The sequence below is a fragment of the Pseudonaja textilis genome, chromosome 2 (genome assembly GCF_049901715.1).
Source record: "Pseudonaja textilis isolate UNSWEBS1 chromosome 2, rPseTex1.2, whole genome shotgun sequence".
Classification (NCBI taxonomy): Eukaryota; Metazoa; Chordata; class Lepidosauria; order Squamata; family Elapidae; genus Pseudonaja; species Pseudonaja textilis.
In genome coordinates this window covers 24,290,219-24,309,547 of record NC_141991.1, presented here as the reverse complement: position 1 = coordinate 24,309,547, position 19,329 = coordinate 24,290,219, and positions in this window count along the sequence as shown.

Genomic DNA, 19,329 nt, shown 5'->3' with positions numbered 1-19,329 from the left:
CCCTCATGAGTTCTGTTTTCATGGGCAGAGGCACCATGGGCCGGTCCTTCACTATTTCCAGAGCAGCCACACGGGCCAGATCTTAGCATCCCATGGGCCAGAACTGGCCCCCAGGCCTTGGGTTTGGCACTCCTGTCCTGGGATAATGTTTGCATGCACAATGTCAGCTGATGACCTTGGGCCAATCACTCCTTCTCAGCCCTAGGAAACAGGTAGTGGCGAACCATTTGTGAAATCTTGCCAGGAGAACTGCTAAAACTCATCCAGGCAGCCACTTGGAGCTAAACATTGACTGAAAAAGACATACATACGCCCCAATACTATGATTAGCCATTTTAGTGTGTGAACATAAGAATAACTTAAATTTAAAATGGAATCAAAATGAGACAGAGAAAATTGAAAGTATCCAAAGACAAAAACAAGGGATGGGCAAATAAGAAAGTAGTGTTCCAAAATCTAGGACTATAAAGTAATCTGGATACAAAGAAGACATGTTTAGTCCAGGTGCATTGTGGGTTTTGTTCAGTGGTGGTATTCAAATTTTTTACTACTGGTTCTGTGGGCGTGGCTTGGTCGGTGTGATGTGGCTTGGTGGGCGTGGCAGGGGAAGGATAGTGTAAAATCTCCATTCCCTCCCCACTCCTGGGGGAAAGTTATTGCAAAATCCCATTCTCTCCCCACCCCACTAACCTGCTTTCCAGCTCCGTTCTCCTGCACAGGGCAACCAAAGAAGACCCAGTCGATCAGCTGGTACTTGGGAGGCAGAGAATAGAAAGGGGTGGGGCCAGTCAGAGATGGTATTCCGAACTACTCAAAATTTCTGCTACCAGTTTTCCAAACTACTCAAAATTTCCGCTACTGGTTCTCCAGAACTGGTCAGAACCCGCTGAATACCACCTCTGGTTTTGTTGAACTTCTTTAATCAAAAGTCATTTTTCTGAGATGAATGCATTCTGCCTGGAAAGACACAGCTTCTTTAAAGTGTCATTTGCCTTAAAGAGAATCCATAAACAAGAGAGAGTAGACCAAAAGCCCAAAACATCCTCACAAATTAGACCAAAACTGTTATGTCCCTGGAACTCTAAGGAGTTCCCACTCAGGTCCGTTCGCGCTGCGGGGGCGGCTGCCCCCTCGCTCATTGGTTGGTTCTCCCCAGCAGCCAGCTATAAAAGCAGGCTGCGGGGTCCAACCGTTTGCTGATCGCTGCGAGCCAGTTCCAGGCTTGGCTAGCACGTTCAGTCCTTTATTATCTTAATAAAGTAATTGTTGCACCCATGCTCTGGTTCAGCCTCTCATTACCCAAACTTAACAAAAACCTCCTTTTTCATCGAGATCCACCTGGGATTGGAGGAAAGGATAATTAGGAATAGGAGCACCAATATCTTTAGAAGAACCATCTTCTAAAGAAGCAGCATGACTAAGTGGCAGCAACACAGCATTTTGGCTAAGTACCGTAGAAGTTTATATGAAGCAGTTTTCTTTTTATCCTGCAATAATAGAATAATGGTGCCTTATATCTGGTATCAGACTGATATTTGGCAGGAGAACAAAAATTATCTCTGCTTGGTTTTCAAAATAGAATTAATTAAATAAAGCTAGTTAATTAATTCCCCAATTCCATAATACCAAAGATGAGGAGATGAGCCTTTAAGAGTGGCCAACAAGACTATGGCAAAAATTGTTCCTTGAGGTACAATTAGTTGACTATTCAGTGCTCCCCAAAGCCCTGTTGATTAGAAGAAACCTAAAAAAAAAAAAACAATTTTCCCAACATCTCTCCTAAGGGCAAAAATAGAAAGAAGAAGAAGAAGGAGAAGGAGAAGGAGAAGAAGGAGAAGAAGAAGAAGAAGAAGAAGAAGAAGAAGAAGAAGAAGAAGAAGAAGAAGAAGAAGAAGAAGGAGGAGGAGGAGGAGGAGGAGGAGGAGGAGGAGGAGGAGGAGGAGGAGGAGGAGGAGGAGGTCTCAGGGCCTAACTGTTATTATTATCTCTATTTAGAGCAGGAACACTTACAAACCCAGTCTCATCACTTTCCCGCCTCCAATGTAGCAGGTGGAGGAGCCCTAATAGGTGGGGAACAATGCAATGGGATAATGCAATGTTCTCAAAGCTGAAAACCTTGTTCTGTGGACCAAAATCAAGCTTGGAGTCATGTTGCAAGATCCAATCTGAGCTGGTCACCAGGACCAAAGGTTTATTCTTCCAAGTTTTCAGGCCCATCATTAGAGAACTTGAATCCTCTCTCCAGAATATGGAACAGTCTGAAAGTTTATCCTAAGATCCCTGTATTTATTTTCATTTCTCAATGTCATGTAGACAGACTGAAGTTTTGTCTCTAATTAAAACATCTGCCCTTGATTTATATATATATATGGTATTCAGCTTTGTTTCGGGTATTTTCCCATGTCACCTGAACAAAGCTGAATACCATACATGTAAGTACCTGTGAAAACTTAAGAAACACACACAAACACACACACACACACATATACATATATATACATATATATGCATATGTATGTATGTATGTATGTATGGTATTCAGCTTTGTTCGGGTATTTTCCCACATCATTGTAATTGTGCTTTTAAAGTTGTAGCAATGTTTCGGCAGAATCTCATCTGCCATCATCAGGCTTCTGTATTGTGTCCGTCTGTGAGTCAGGCCCCCACAGTTGTTTCAGTTTTAAATTTGGGGCAGCCTATTGCTGTGCCAGAATGGTTTTTTCTTCATCCTGATTAGTTGGGAATCTTGGTCTGTGTTTATTGGTCTTGGAGTTTGTTAGTGTTTGGGGATAAACCCCCAAGCAGAGTATGCAGCAGCAGTCAAGCCAGGCAGGCAAATGAGAGAGAGAGTGGGCCCAAGAGTATACACACACTGGAGACAAAAACACTGTTTGTGGTTTTAAAATAGTTATTTAATTCACACAGAGATTAAGAAGTGTCATTCAGTCCATATATCATTATCCAGTATATCCATCCAGTTATCAAGTCCATTAACAGTAAATACAATGTCCTTATCTGCTTGTAAATCTTCTCCTCCTGATACCTTACTCTCAAAGACAACGCTGAATCCTCAGCTCACCAGGCAAACAGTCTTTGTGTTCAGTTGAAATGGTATCTGGCACAGTAGCCTCCAAGGTAAGCAGATAGACGTTCCAACACAGTAGGCAGCAGACCAGGAACAGTAACCAGGTGCATGCAGAAGCCGGTGACTCAGACAGTTGCATCCAGAAGCCGGGATTATTACGTTTCCCCTCCTACCTATATGGCTGCCTGCAACCGCACCCACAATGACATTGCAGTTTCTTGTGCTTAAAGCTACATAGCACTTAATCCTAGGTTTACATATTTATTCAACCCAAACCAGTTGGAGTATTCATATACCCAACATTCTCCCCTTTTGGGTGACATAAATATATAACCTTTACATTCTAAACCCATATTTTTGACAACTCTTTAGATGCTTAATAGCACCTTGGGCTTTAGTAAAATGATCAGCTACATTGTCCTCCGACATGCAGTATTCCAGCTGTATCAATTTACTCTGTACAGATTCTCTTACATTAAGATACCTCAAATCTGTATGTTTACTTCTCGTTTTAACTGCAATATTAGTGGCCATTTTAATTGCTGCCTGATTATCCTCATGTACAACTACAGGGTAATTTACAGTTATACCCATATCCTTCAACATTTGTTTGTACATAATCAACTCAGTACACAATAAAGATAAACAGGAGAATTCTGCCTCCATAGTAGACAAACTTATATGCTGTTGCCTTATTGACTTCCAGCCTATTAATGTCTTACCCAGCATTATGGCTGTTCCTGAAGTCGACTTTCTAGTATCTCTTTCTGATGCAAAACTAGCATCTGCATAAGCACTCAATATGAGATCACCTTCTGGTTCTAAATACAGTGTATGGTGTAATGTTCCTTTAAGATATCTTAGGATTCTTTTCAATGCATTCCAGTGACATTGAAGCGGGTCATTATTGTGTCGTGCCAGCTGATTAATACTAAAAGCTATATCTGGCCTTGACCAATTGCTAATATATGATAAGCTACCAATCAAAGATTGATACAGTTCCTTATCACATTTGGGACTTTGTGTATCCATTTTGCAAATATCCTGACTCATTGGAGTCTTTGCAGGCTTACAAAGTTCCATTTTATAATCCATTAGCAATTTAGATATCTTATCTTCCTGAGATATCTTAAACCCTTTCTGTGTTCTCAGTATATTCAAACCTAGATATCTCTTTATCTCACCTAATTGCTTGATTTTGACTTTCTTGGCTAATGATGCAATTATTTCATTTGCTTCATCATTAGTTTTAGTTATCAGAGCAATATCATCAGTAAACAACAATAATAATGATATCTTCCCATTCTTTTCTCTCTTAAATAGACATGGGTCAGCTAAACCAGCTTTAAATCCTATATTGGTCAGTTCCTTCACAATATACTGGTTCCATTCATAGCCCGATTGTTTAAGACCATAAAGGCTCTTCTTTAATAACCAACAATCATTATTATTATTATTATTGTCTCCTTTAAATCCATTAGGCCTTTTCATATATACAGTATGTCTTAGTGGAGCATGCAAGTAAGCAGTTTCCACATCTAAATGGTTAACTATATATTGCTTGCTTGCTGCCCACACTAATGCTGCCCTTAAGGTTGCTGCTTTCAGACTAGGTGCAAATACTTCATCATAGTCCTTTGCACTTTGTCTAAAGCCTTGGGCTACTAACCTTGCCTTATGGATCGTATTTCCATCTTTATCTGTTTTTATTTTAAAAATCCATCTGCAGCCAATGGGTTTTTTATTACTAGGTAATCTCACGTTTTCATATACCTGCATATCCTTCAAAGACTTCAATTCTTTATTAATTGCTGCATACCAATTTTCTTTCTCTTTAGAAGGATATCTTTTTATCTCATCCACAGTAGATGGTACTCTATTTACCTGGCACACTGTGTTAGCCTGGTATCTATCAGGCGGTCTAGAAATACGTGTAGTTCTTCTGGGAATTACAGGGCTTGTATGAGGACTTTCTTGAGTTACTACCTGTTCCTCATCTTGCTCAGCTATTTCTTCTATTTCTTCTTCTATGGGCACTATCTCTTCCTGTACTTCTTCCTTTACTTCTTTCTTAAAGTTACAGGGATACTTAATGGGATTTCTATATGATTCAATAATCACTTCTTTATAGCTATCCTGCTCTAACTTATCCCATCCTACGTGCTCTAGAAATTGGGCATTGGCACTACATAACACCCTAGATGTGCCTTTCTCCCAAAATCTATATGCCCTATGGTTAGCTTGGTAACCAACGAAGAATAACTGTTTAGCTCTATGTTGCCCTTTACGCCTGAGTTGTGTAGGGATATGCACCCATGCTGGTGCACCAAATGTGTGCAGGTAACTCAGATTAGGCTTCCTGCCATGCCACATGGTGAATGGTATTTCACCAGTGGTTGAGTTAACCACATTATTTAATAAATGATTAGCACACATTGTGGCCTCCCCCCACAAAGAATCAGGTAACCCAGAATCAGTTAACATAGTACGGGTCATCGCTTGCAATGTTTGTCCTCGCCTTTCAATATATGCATTGTGCTGTGGTCTGTATGGTGCAGATGTCTTATGAGCTATTCCAGCTGCCTTTAACCTATTCTGGAATTTTCTATTAACAAATTCCATGCCATTATCTGTCACCAAGGTTATCAGTTGCCGTTTAGTTTTCCTTTCAGCAAACTTTAACCAGTTGAAGAAATGATGATATGTTTCAGTTTTGCTTTTCATTAAGTAGCAAAACCCATATCTAGAGTAATGGTCCATAATGTTCAGTATATATCGAGCACCCCCCATACTGGGTTTCTTTGGACCAATAATGTCTGCAAATACAACTTCTAAAGGTTCTTTAGTTTTGAAACCATTTAGCCTATTTGCAGGCATTATTTTACTCTTATCTTCACAACAGACATTACAACGCAAATACTTATCACAGGGTTTTAACCTTATCCCTTCAGATAACTCTACTGTCCGTTTTAGCATTTTAAAATTTACATGCCCCAAACGTCTATGCAATAAATGGATACATTCATCATGAGGCTTGGTATTATTAAATACAGTTTGTGCCTCCCCTTTCTTACTGTCATGCAAGACATACAATGCTCCATTTAAAGCTGCAGTTACCTTTTTGTTATCTCTTTCCAGTATGCACTTATTATTCTTAATATCACAATTGCTAAACATGGCCAGTTCAAAGGATTTCTTTGGCTTCTTTACATTCTGGCTTTTTCCTTTTCTGCAGAATCTTGCCAAATGTCCTCTGTCTCCACAATTAAAACACTTTTTAATTGTGTATGCCGTTGAAGATAACTTCTCTTCTTCCGGGTGCTTTCCTTTACACAGCTGGTTTCCTTCAAGCTTTGAAGATAATTTCTCTTCCTTAGACTTATCTTCCCTCAGCTGGTGACGTTCACTCCTTCTCCTGGCTTCTTCTAATAACCTGCCGGTTATCTCAGTTACTGATAAACTGTCTTTAGGCAATACCTCTAAGGCAGTCACAAAATCATCATAGCTTCGATCCAGAGAAGACAATATGATGTATACTTGCTGCAACTCATTAAATACAAGCTCCTTTTCTTGCAGTTGTTGAAAAATGCTTTTCATACAGTTTAAATGAGTTAACATGTCTCCATTTATCTCAAGATGTGTTCTAAACAGCTTCCGTGTAAGATTGATATGAGCTCCTACACTGTCTCGAACATAAATCCTTTTAAGATTATCCCAGCATTCTGCAGCATTTTCCACTCCACGGATATGAATGAGTTGCTGGTCAGACAGGGTGAGACCTATGATGCACAAAGCCTGTTCATTTTTTCTTTCATAATCCTGTATCAGTTTATAATCCTCTTCATCATTGGGATTTAAGTTAGATACATCTGGTGGGTTTGCTATTATGTCCCACAAGCCTTCTCTTCGTAGCAGTAAACTGCACTTCATTGACCATGAAACATAGTTTGTTCCATCTAGTCTGGCTATCATGGACAGACTTGGCAAATTTACTTGTGCCATTGCTCTGGAGAAAAATAACTATTTAACAAACAGTTTGTCTTTACAGCAATGTGTAACTCTTGACCAAAACTCTCACTGGTATATCCTGGTTAGTTAGACTGTGCACACTGCTGGGCCCATAACCAATGTTAGTGTTTGGGGATAAACCCCCAAGCAGAGTATGCAGCAGCAGTCAAGCCAGGCAGGCAAATGAGAGAGAGAGTGGGCCCAAGAGTATACACACACTGGAGACAAAAACACTGTTTGTGGTTTTAAAATAGTTATTTAATTCACACAGAGATTAAGAAGTGTCATTCAGTCCATATATCATTATCCAGTATATCCATCCAGTTATCAAGTCCATTAACAGTAAATACAATGTCCTTATCTGCTTGTAAATCTTCTCCTCCTGATACCTTACTCTCAAAGACAACGCTGAATCCTCAGCTCACCAGGCAAACAGTCTTTGTGTTCAGTTGAAATGGTATCTGGCACAGTAGCCTCCAAGGTAAGCAGATAGACGTTCCAACACAGTAGGCAGCAGACCAGGAACAGTAACCAGGTGCATGCAGAAGCCGGTGACTCAGACAGTTGCATCCAGAAGCCGGGGTTATTACGTTTCCCCTCCTACCTATATGGCTGCCTGCAACCGCACCCACAATGACATTGCAGTTTCTTGTGCTTAAAGCTACATAGCACTTAATCCTAGGTTTACATATTTATTCAACCCAAACCAGTTGGAGTATTCATATACCCAACAGAGTTTGCTGTGTTCTGCTGTGTTTCTAATATCTTCTGTCTGTTTTGTAGCTCTTTTTGTATCTTGATTGGCTGGCAACATTGTGTTCCTTTATTGGAGGCCTTCAGTGCAGCTTGGCTCCGGGTAAATGGGCAGCTATCATTTGTTAGGAAGCTAGGTTACATCTGGGTGCCTGGTTGGAGTGTGTTTGAGCTGGAGGTATCAGGGGGGATCTGTTTGTGCCCAGGTGTTTGCCTGGCTAGTGGTGTGGAGATTTTTTTGTTTGAGAGTGGAGGCTTCCAAATGATTGACAGTCTGGTGGAATCATCTCTTCTATTCATGTTTTCAGGTCTTTTTTCAATCTCTATGCCTTCTCTGATGATTCTGTGGCTAGGGTTTTCTATAGTGGCTAGGGTTTTGGTGCCACTGAAGTTGATGCTATGACCTGTGGCTTTCATGTGTTGGACTAGTGAGGAAGTGTGTTCCAGCTTTTTGACTGCATTTTTGTGTTCATCCAGGCAGGTACTTATTCTTCTATTGGTCTGTCCAATGTATGTGGCCGGGCATGATGCACAAGGGACTTCGTATATGCCTTGGTTTTCCAGGTCAATTTTATCTTTGGGGTTTCTAAGGATGGCTGCTATTTTTCTGTCTGTTTTGAAGGCGGTCTTGATGTGATGTCTATGTAATATCTCACTGATTTTGTCTGTAGTACCTCTTATGTAGGGCAGGACAGCTGTTCCATATATATATTCATAGATTTTCATGGGTACAGGTATGTAGATCTAGGTGTGTTCGGATCTTTTCCCGTGTAAGATTAAGAGTATCTTGGTGACATTTTGATGAGTTCCCACTCTCCATCCTCAGGCTGGTGCTTTCAGCTTCGTGCCAGTGCAAGCAGTGTGTGATCGGAGCTACCGTCTCTCTATAAATACTGATGGGAGTGGTGGTTGTGTGGTGCGCTGGTTGGCTGCGCTGCTGCCTCTTGATTGGTTGATGGAGTTGATGTTGGTATAATGGGCTGTGTGATGGCCTTGTGAGTTTTGTTGAGGAGATATCCTGGATCTTGTGCTGTAATCTCCTGGGTCATTTGTTTCGTAGTGATCGTTTTTCCATTAGCCTCCCGGGTTTTAACGGCTTGGGTATAATGGATTGTGTGATGGTCTTGTGAGTTCTTTTGTTGTAGTATCCTGGGTCCTGCATTGTAATCTCCTAGGTCGTTTGTTGTTTGATCTCTTTTCCATTAGCCTCCTGTGTTGTAACGGCTTGGGTGATGACCTTGTGAGTTTTATTGCCGTGGTATCCTTGGTCTTGTGCTGTAATTTCCTGGGTCGTTTGCTGTGTTGCAACTTCTTGAGTTCTTGTGGTGTAATTTCCTGAGTTTTCTGATGTGATGTCCTGAGTGCGTGGCTGTGATGTAGCATTCTGGGTTTTGGTCTGGCTTCGAGTTTCGGGTCTGGGTCTGTGTTCTTGGCATGTGTCAGCTTGTTTGGTTTTGGGGTCGGGGGGTGCAACAGCTGGCAAAGCAGCTGTAGTCTGGTTTCTGGACAGTGGTTGTCCTTCATTTATAGGATGGGTTTGGGGCTGGGGCTGATGAGGGGGATTGTTGTTTTGGGTCTGGTGTTGGTTTTCATGGCTGGGACTCATTTGTTGGTGAGGGCTAGCTTCCAGATGTCTGGTAGGCAGGAGGTATCATCCCGTTTATTCATGTTATGGGGGTGTTTCTCTATTTTGATGGCTTCCCTGATTATTCTCTTGCTGGAGTGTTCAGTGTTAGATATTAATTTGGTTCCTTCAAAATTAAATTCATGTCCTGTGGCTTTAAGGTGCTGGAAGAGGGAGGAAGTATTTTCTTCTTTTCTGACTGCATTTTTGTGTTCTGTGATGCGTGCATTTATTCTCCTGTTGGTTTGTCCAATGTATGTGGCTGGGCAATTGTTGCATGGTATTTCATAAACTCCTTGGTGTTCTAGATGGATCTTGTATTTGGGGTTTCTTAGGATGTTGGCTATTTTTTGGTCAGTGCCAAAGGCTGTCCTGATATTGTGTTTGTGGAGAATTTTGCTGATTTTTTTCTGTGGTGCCTTTGATGTAGTGGGGGAGTACGATACCGTTGTCTTGTTCTGTGACTTGGGTTTTCTGGGGTATCTCTCTTCAGATTAGGTTGGTAATTGTGTTTCTTTGGAATCCATTGGAAATTAATACGTTAGTGAGGGTGTGTAGTTCTGTTCTCAGGCGGTCTTTGTCAGCTAGGCATTTGGTTCTGGAGATGAGGGTCTTGGCTACAGAGTTGATCTGTGTCGGGTGGTGATGGGATTGTGCATTTAGGTAGAGGTTGGTGTGTGTTTTTTTCTGGTAGATGGTGTGTCCTAGGGAGCCATTGTTTCTTTTGTAAATTAGGACGTCCAGGAAGGGAAATTTGTTGTTGGTTTCTGTTTCCATGGTGAATTGTATATTGGGGTTTAGGTTGTTAAGATGTGTGAGGAAGTTGTCCAGTTGTCCACCCTTTGCTTTATGTAGTGCCTCCTATTTTATGATTAGCAGCTTGAAGATACTGAAATGCACATGTATGAGTGCCTGTATTAATCAGCTTACCTAAACATTTTAGTATTAGATATATGGGATTGAATGATGCCATAATCTACACATTTCTCAAGTATACATATTTTTATGTCATGTTTTTTATACATTTTAGTTAAATGTTTGAGATGCAATTACCTCATAATATTCAAAAACATATAGATGTTGGCAAATATAAATATTCTATTCTATTCTGTTCTGTTCTATTCTATTCTATTCACTGCATTATATATTTACTATATTATTATATTACATTGCATTGCATTGGATTATATTACATTATATTGTTAACTCTTCATTTATAAGACCTCCTCCAACTGAAACAATGTAAATCTATATGGTGTACAGCATGAAAACAAATAATAAATCAAAAAAGAAACAGAAACCATATAACAATAAAAAATCCCAAATATAAAATGGAATAAATGCAAAATACAAAGTGTTGATCAAGCATATTACAAAACAACCGCAAGGGGATTTTTTAAATTAAAAGATATTATATTTTAATATAATACCAAGTCAATGTTGTATTGATTTGGGCAGTATTAAAAACAGGAAAATTCTCATTAAAAATTCATATTTTTTAATCCATTCCTACTTTCGAGTACTCGTTCTTCAGATTTGCCTTTTCAGTTCTGTGTGTACCTCTTTATAACACATTGGCATATAAGCTCAAATTTTCTAGAATCTCAATATGCTGATCACATCTTTACTTGACACTATATTCTGCGCTCCAGAGCCTTCCTGCAGCAAAAGAGATTTCTAAAAACACACAAAACCATTCATCATTGATAGTAATGTCTCTCTCTATTACCCAAAACGTTCACTTCAGGGACATTGGAAGAATTATTAATGGGGACTTTCTGCCTTCTTTGGAAGATCAAGTTTACTTGTGAACCTGAAGGTTATATAATGCATTGTTCTCCCCCCCCCCCCCTTGCCTATTCCAACATGGGCAACTTCTGGATAGAATGAAACTAATTTGTCTATTTTCTCAGTGACACATCACGGATATACATGGGTAACTCCCATTATAATTCTTTCCTCTGGAGAACGTAATATGTTGTGTGGTTTCTGTGTAGATGTTACATCACTCTGATGTCTCACTTTCAGCAAAAATCAGCTCTCTTTTTCCTCTTATTCTTCTAAGCCCGTTCCATATATTCAATTGAAAATAAAGTGGCCTTTTCATTAGTATCTGCAGTCTATGCCGGGAGTCTTCAAACTTGACAGTTTTAAGACTTGTGGACTTCAACTCCCAGAATTCTTCCTCTGGTCATGTTAGCTCAGGAATTCTGGGAGTTGAAGTCCACAGGTCTTAAACTTGCCAAGTTTGAAGAACCCTGGCCTATACAGTGACCATAATTAAATATCTCCAACAGAGGTATTTTGAGTAGGGCACAGGCTCTAGCTTAGAAGTCAGAGCTAGACAGTTGAAGGATATACTGATTCCATCAAGGCTCTGCTTTAATGCAGCCTTCAACAGCTTCAGATGTTGAAGCCCTGGCCCCATCTCTGCCTCCAATGCAGAACACTCATCAGAACCTTCCCCAGACTCCAGGACTGGCCCTAACCTCCTCACTCCTCCAAGTCTGCTGCCAGCTCCGCTGGCCACTGGTGGGCTACAACGGTAAGGGCTTAATCAAGGTACACGCATTTCTCCAAATGTTAGGTCATCAGTCTTTTGGGGAAACATGGGAAGGTGGCTTATGTTCCATTAGTACATTCTGTGTGAATGACATGGGCCCAGTTCAACACGTCTCCATATTCTATGCAGGGCATAGGGCTTTCACAGCAGAATAACCTTTGAAAACTACCACTCTAGCTACATTTGTTGTGTCATCAGTGACTACAACTAGTGTGGGGGGGGGGGGGGAAGCAGCCATAGGGAAAATGGTAATTCTTATACTTTCTTTTCAGGTAGTCCTTGATTGATGATCATAATTGGGATCCTGAGGCAGTTATTAAATGAGTTGCGCCCAATTTTACAACTTTTTGTTAAGGTAATCATTGCCCTTGTTAAGTGAATCACATGATCATTAAGCTAATTCAGCTTTTACCCATTAACTTTGCTTGTCGAAAGCCAGCTGGGAAGGTCACAAATGGTGCTCTCATGAGTCTGGAATGCTGCAATCCTCTGAAATACACGACAATTGCCAAGTACCCACATTTTGATCCTGTGACCATAGAGATGCTGAAACGGTCATAACTGCAAGGACCAGTCATAGGTCACCTTTTTCTAAGCCATCGTAATGTTTGCTCAATGTATGATTGGTGGTTAAGGTCTATCTATACTCACTTGCTGTACTGAGGGCTGCTGAATGGCAAGAAAATAACCTCATTGTTTTGAAGGCCTCAAACTCATCCAGTAAATCCTCAGATCAACCAAGCAGAACAGTGTAATTCTTCGGATGAGCTATGGCAGGGGTTCCTAAACTTTTTTTGACACCACATCTCCCTTTCATGTCATTTCTTAACGTACGCAAACAAATAAATAACAAAATGAACATAAATGAACCATGCAAATGATGCAACGAAACTTTGGGAAAGGTAGGTTTGTTGTAAAAACATCACTAAAAGTTCTTCACACTTCCCCAAGGAAGAGGAAGTTCACCTCACAGTTTGGTAAATCTTATGATTTATCTAAGATTTTCAATAGGTGAGTGAAATGACATGATCTTGAAAGAAAAGAATTATAAGTTACTCTTCTAGAATGGAATTTATACAGTTAAACTAGAAGATTCTCTTTTGCTCTTTTCTGATGCTTTTTGTTAGCTTCCTCTTTTTCTGTATAAAACCCCCACCCTAAAACCTAAAACGTGTTCAGTACAAGTACATGATACATTGTTATAAGGGACATCCTCCCAAGGTAAAGGCCAGCAGTAAAACAAGATAAGACACTGAAACACAGAAAACACTGTCATGCTGACTCTCAAGCTTATAGTTTATCTCATTTTAGAATATAGAGAATAAGGGGGTGTCTGGGGAGAGCCTCTTAGGCGTGGCGTGTTCTGTGCAGGGGTATGAAATGTATTGTTTGAATATGGAAGCTTGCTCATCTTGTACCCAATTCACTTTGGAAGGGACTTGAAGGCCTGTTTGCAACACTTATTTTCTTTAATAAACCTTTGAATTGTGAACCAGACCTGTTCCTATGTTGTGAGTATTGAATAATATGGTTGTTACATCTCACAATCTGATAGCATGGATCCCTGGATGTGATTGGCTAGACAGTGCTGATGGGAAATTCCTAGCATCTGTCTCTACTCGCTCAATTTGGGAATGACAGAAAACATGCAAAACTTTGTTTTAAAGAAAAAGGTGGATGAGATTATCCAGCATATCTTCTAAAAATGCAAAATAGTCATGGATCAGTGACATTGCCCAGACTCAGGCTGAACATTTGTAGCACTCAGTAACTCAGAAAAACAAGCCTGTAAGAAATAGCTAGTTAGCATCCAATTCATTCAAAATATATTCCAAAATGAAGAGGAGCAATCGCTTCCAACAACTACTAGCCCCAAATTATGCAAAGACATGAAAATAATTGCCTACTTTAATTATACATGCAGGCAGATAATAGTTGCACTGGCACTCTTCTGAACAGGGTACAGCAAGAAAAAGGGAGAGACTGGAAAAAGAATAATCCATTAAATATTTACAATAGTGGGTTTTTTTAAAATGTTAACAATTAGCAAGTTGTTGTTCTTTGTTTAAAAATCAGCCAGAAGAGAACAGACTAAAGTGGAAAGAAAGAATATAAGTACAAATGTTGACAATTGCTTTAGTTTTTAATGGGATGACTTTGCTTGGCTCTTTAAATATAGATTAAAACATTAAGATGGCTATTTCTAGTTATATTCCATCATTTCTATTCTGGAGTTTATACATGTAAATGCAGAAATGATGTATTTATTTCATTGCATGTGTTTATAGATTTTTCTAATGTATGTGTGACAGAAATACATAGAATTGCAGCTTCCTTGTATTCACATATCTGCATGTCTTTTTATCTTTAAATAACTACTTCCCCAATTCTGCTGGTTTGGGGAAAAAGTTCTTGTTCACAACTGCCATGGCTTATAGAATTAAGGAGAGATATTTCTCAAATAACAACAAAATTGGTATAATTTGGAAAATGTAAACGCAGATATTTTCACATTTTGCGAGCGGTATAGGTAGACTGAACCAATGATTAGCATAAACATCTCTGTAACATTAAACAAAGCTTTCAATATTTATAGTGTATCTTCTGCAGTTCCCTTATGTTCACATCTGCTTGGCAATAAACATGTTTTATTAAAAGGAAAGAACCCTGTGGTTGTAAAAATAGTTTATTATTTTCTTGCCGAGATACTTCAGAAATTCATTTCTTTCCAGATTTAGTCAAGAGGTAGGTTTTGAATACAGTGAGTTGTAGCCTTGGGTTACAAGCCTGGGATATTGTAAACAAAAGCCAACACCTTCTAAATCGGGGCTCTCCAACCTTGGCTACTTGAAGCCTGGTGGACTTCAACTCCCAGAATTCCCCAGCCAGCTGGCTGAGGAATTCTGGGAGATGAAGTCCACCAGGCTTCAAGTAGCCAAGGTTGGACAGCCCTGTTCTAAGTGGTAGTATTGAATTCATGCGCGTGCGCGCACATACACAGAGTATCTCATTGTTGATTAAAACAAACATAGACTCCATTTGAGAACTTCATTCTCAAATCTTGATTGCACCTTTTGAGAGAATCAGATCTGCAGATTTGAAAAGCAGCTGTAGATAATGGAAAGAAACCAGAGGTGGTATTCAACAGGTTCTGACCAGTTCTGGAGAACCAGTAGCGCAAATTTTGAGTAGTTCAGAGAACCGGCAAATACCACCTCTGATTAGTCCTGCCCACATCTATTCTCTGCCTCTCGAGTCCCAGCTGATCAGCTGGGTCTTCTTTTGTTGCCCCTCACAGAAGAATGGAGCTGGAAAGCAGGTTAGTGGGGTGGGGAGGGAATGGGATTTTGCAGTATCCTTCCCCTGCCATGCCCACCAAGCCACGCCCACCAAGCCACACCCACAGAACTGGTAGTAATAAAAAAAAAGTGAACCCCACCACTGAAATAAACATCTCAAAAACACGGAAGCCAAGAGAGTCTCTTAGGACAAATAATTCTGTCTGCAATGAGCATCTCTGTGGACTTGGTTTGTTTGTTTGTTTTCCTTGGATTTGATTTGGATTTGATTTTTATTTTTTTTTTAACTAGTGTGAATTGCCATTGTTGTCTGTTTCTCATCTCAAAATGGCAAGGAATGCTGTCACTGCTTTTGTCAATTTTGGCTGAAGTGCCCACCAATGGTAAGGTAGAATATCTACTTGTCACCATCTGTTACGACATACATGAACACTGTTCTGGAATTGTCTATGGCCACAGTTGTAGTTTCTATGATATTAAAATCAAGACTGCACATTCTCCAATTTCTAAGGGGCTGCCACAAAGAAGAGGTAGGCCAAAGCACCTGAAAGCCAAACAAGAAGCAATGGATAAAAAGTAATCAAGGAGCGAAGCATCTTAGAACCAAGGAGAAATTTCCTGACAGTTAGAACAATTAATCAGTGGAACAACTTGCCTCCAGAAGTTGTAAATGCTCCAACGCTGGAAGTTTTAAAGAAGAGATTGGATAACCAATTGTCTGAAGCGGTGTAGGGTTTCCTGCCTAGGCAGGGGGTTGGACTAGAAGACCTCCAAGGTCCCTTCCAACTCTGTTATTCTGTTATTTCTTTCCTTATCCAAATATCTGCTATCTCTATTTCAAGGAAGATTATGCCCTTCCAGAAAGGATAATAAAAATACAATTTTCAGTAATGTTAATCTGGAGCATTTCCTCCATATGGTCTAGGCTAGAACAATGTTCAAATCTCTACAGAGGGATCTTTACAGCAGGATGTATTTTTGATTTAAGTGTACAGAGCAAGAGTGTCTCTAGACCACCACTTAACTAAAAAAAACTCCACAGGATATGGAAGGATTACCTGGATTTATGGCTCTGCTGCAGTTTGTCTGAACTTTGGTGACCTCTGTCAGAAAAACATCACCCTTGACAGATACTGATAGGCAATATCTCTGTACTTCTAAAAGCCTCCTTAGCATGTCAAGAGACAGAGGTATAGGATTTGTGGAAGTAAGTGGTAGTCTTGTTAATCTCTTGCAGAAAACAAAAAAGAATCAAGACGTTTGGCTTCTTAAACCCTAGGAACATCTCACAGCATTAATGCCTGTCAGGGTGAGATGTATAAAATCATTTGTTTAAATAGGTGTTCATCAAACAGAGGATTTATTATAGAACTACTCAACAAAGGAAGGCAATGCCTTTGACTCATAATTCCAGTGTTGGGCTTCGTCTATAGATCAGAAGACAAATCCAAAAATCCTAATGTTTGTGTCTAATTCTGAGGCACAAATAAAAAATTAGAAAAGGCCTATAATATTTGTCAGGGTAATGATCATTTAATAGCTGACCAGCTGCTGTAATGTTGTGATGCTGTAATGCTGTGATGATGATGCAATGGTAGCAATGAATCAACTGGGTTATCTGACTGCTACTGCTTTAAGAGGCTGTAATATAGGAGAGGCCCTGTGAGGGAGTATCTCTCTCTCCACCTGTGCTTCCCTGGTGTAGCGGATTACTGATTGCTATTTGTTCAAGGTCTGCATCAAAATGCTTGTATGTATATATGCTTTTGTAGGGACAAAAACCACTATATGTAAATACAAACCTGTGTGCTGTATTTGCTCCTGGGTTGTCTCACCTAGACACATTGTGCACTCTGACAACATTTTTTTTTTAACAAAACACCATGAATATCAAAGTACCATTACACTGTCTAAAGAGGAAAAAACATGCTGAAAAATAGCTGTATTTTATAGTTAAGAGTCCTTAAGTTCTGATTTCAAAAGCAAACAGGAAAAGGCTTATAACTATTTCTTCTTCTCTTTTCATCTCACAGCATTGATGTGATGATGTTATAACTACATTTCTTCAATGTCCTTTTACTCCTGTGGGTGCCATCATTGTGATCTTCCTAAATGTATTGTTGTCCACTGTGTGACAAAAAACACTGAATCAAATAAGCTTATAATGTGCTTCTTTCATGAGGTCCTTTTATATGCTCATTACAGACCTGGCAACACAGAGATACTTCTCTCAACATGAAGCTTAGACAGAGTCACTCAGGGAATGTCTTTTAAGTCATCTCCTTTAAACAAGACCAGCTTTAAACAAAATAGAGAAATAAAACAATGATTTTCAATGAGTTGGTGGCCCTTCACTTCTTCAGTGTTCAGTTTTTCGAAATTAATCATTGGAGTAGAAAGCAATTGGCATTGCTATGCTAGTCGGTATGTGCATGTTTTAATATTTTGCTAGGCCATTGTTTCCAGTCTGATTTGCTGAACAAAAATGCCAAATGTCTTATAATGTCATTACTTAGTCACAGATCTTATTAAAATATTTTTAAAAGACAGCTGCGTATGCAAACTGATTAATTTTTTACATTTGCTTAAAATCAGTAATGTGGTTTTAATTATAATGGATCAAAGAATATAAAGGCATTAGTTTGATCTAATCACATGTCAACTGATTGGATAACAACATTCCTCTCAATTGCTAGCAAGCTAAGCTCATATTAAAATGCAAATAAAGACCTCCAGCATATCCTAAAGACAAATAAGACAGACGGGAAGCCAATATATTGTTGACAAGGATTTAATTTTCAGTGAAGAATTCCTCACCATTTTGTTGGTAGCATGTTTATGTTTGGCCAACATTACGAAAAGGAACAGAATTTTTCACAGCCTCAAAGGGCAACTTCCTTGGAGCACTGAGGATAGCTGACAAAGCCAGTACCTTTGCTCTCTTTAAAACACAATCCCTACCCCTGCCCTCCCCAAATTTGATCAGTAATATCCAAAGGATTAATCCTTTGATTAAGAATTGGCCAGCAATCTTCCTCTTCCTTTCCTCCTCCATTCTCCTTCCATCTTTCTTTTGCCCAATCAGCTTATGCTTTCTTCTACTAAAAGCTCTTGGGTCAATGGAAATGCTGTTGCAATCCACAGTCCTCTGCTTCAGGTAGTGTGGTCTCCCATTTTGTACACGTGTGATTGTCCAGTTATAAATACAATAAAGTATATGGAACCAAAAAAAAGAAAAAGAAAAGAAAAGGAACAGAATTAATTCAGCTGTACAGTTGTAAGGGCATCATAAATGCAAGTACAAGAGTCCCAGCCTAAAGCTCATTGACACCAATGAGAGTTTGTCCATTCATTCTACTTTCCATTTAAATCCTTTGGTTTCTCTGTTACATTGTAACAGCATGCCAAAATACCTTATTAACATATCAGATTAGACGGTGGTAGAATTCAAAAAATGTTACTACCGGTTCTGTGGGCATGGCTTGGTGGATGTGGCTTAGTGGGCATGGCAGGGGAAGGATACTGCAAAATCTCCATTCCCACCCCCACCCCACTAACCTGCTTTCCAGTTCCGTTCTCCTGTGCAGGGCAACCAAATAAGACCCAGCCAATCAGGTGGGACTCGGGAGGCAGAGAAGAGATGCGGGTGGGGCCAGTCAGACATGGTATTTGCCGGTTCTCTGAACTACTCAAAATTTCCGCTACCAGTTTTCCAGAACTGGTCAGAACCTGCTGAATACCACCTCTGGAATTAGTGCTTCCTACTATTTTCATGGTATCCCATCATGTGATTCCAATTAAATACAAGACCTCTTAATGCCTTGTGCTGAGCATAGTTTCCATTTCTGGAGGTAGCATCAAAACAACAATGAATCAATCTCTTCTTAATGATTCACCTAAGATGCTAGACCTGTAATAAATCTTGCAGTACATTTTTAGCCTTTCCTCTGATCTCTACAGGAATACCTATAAACTGCTATGGCTGCTTCTTCCCTTT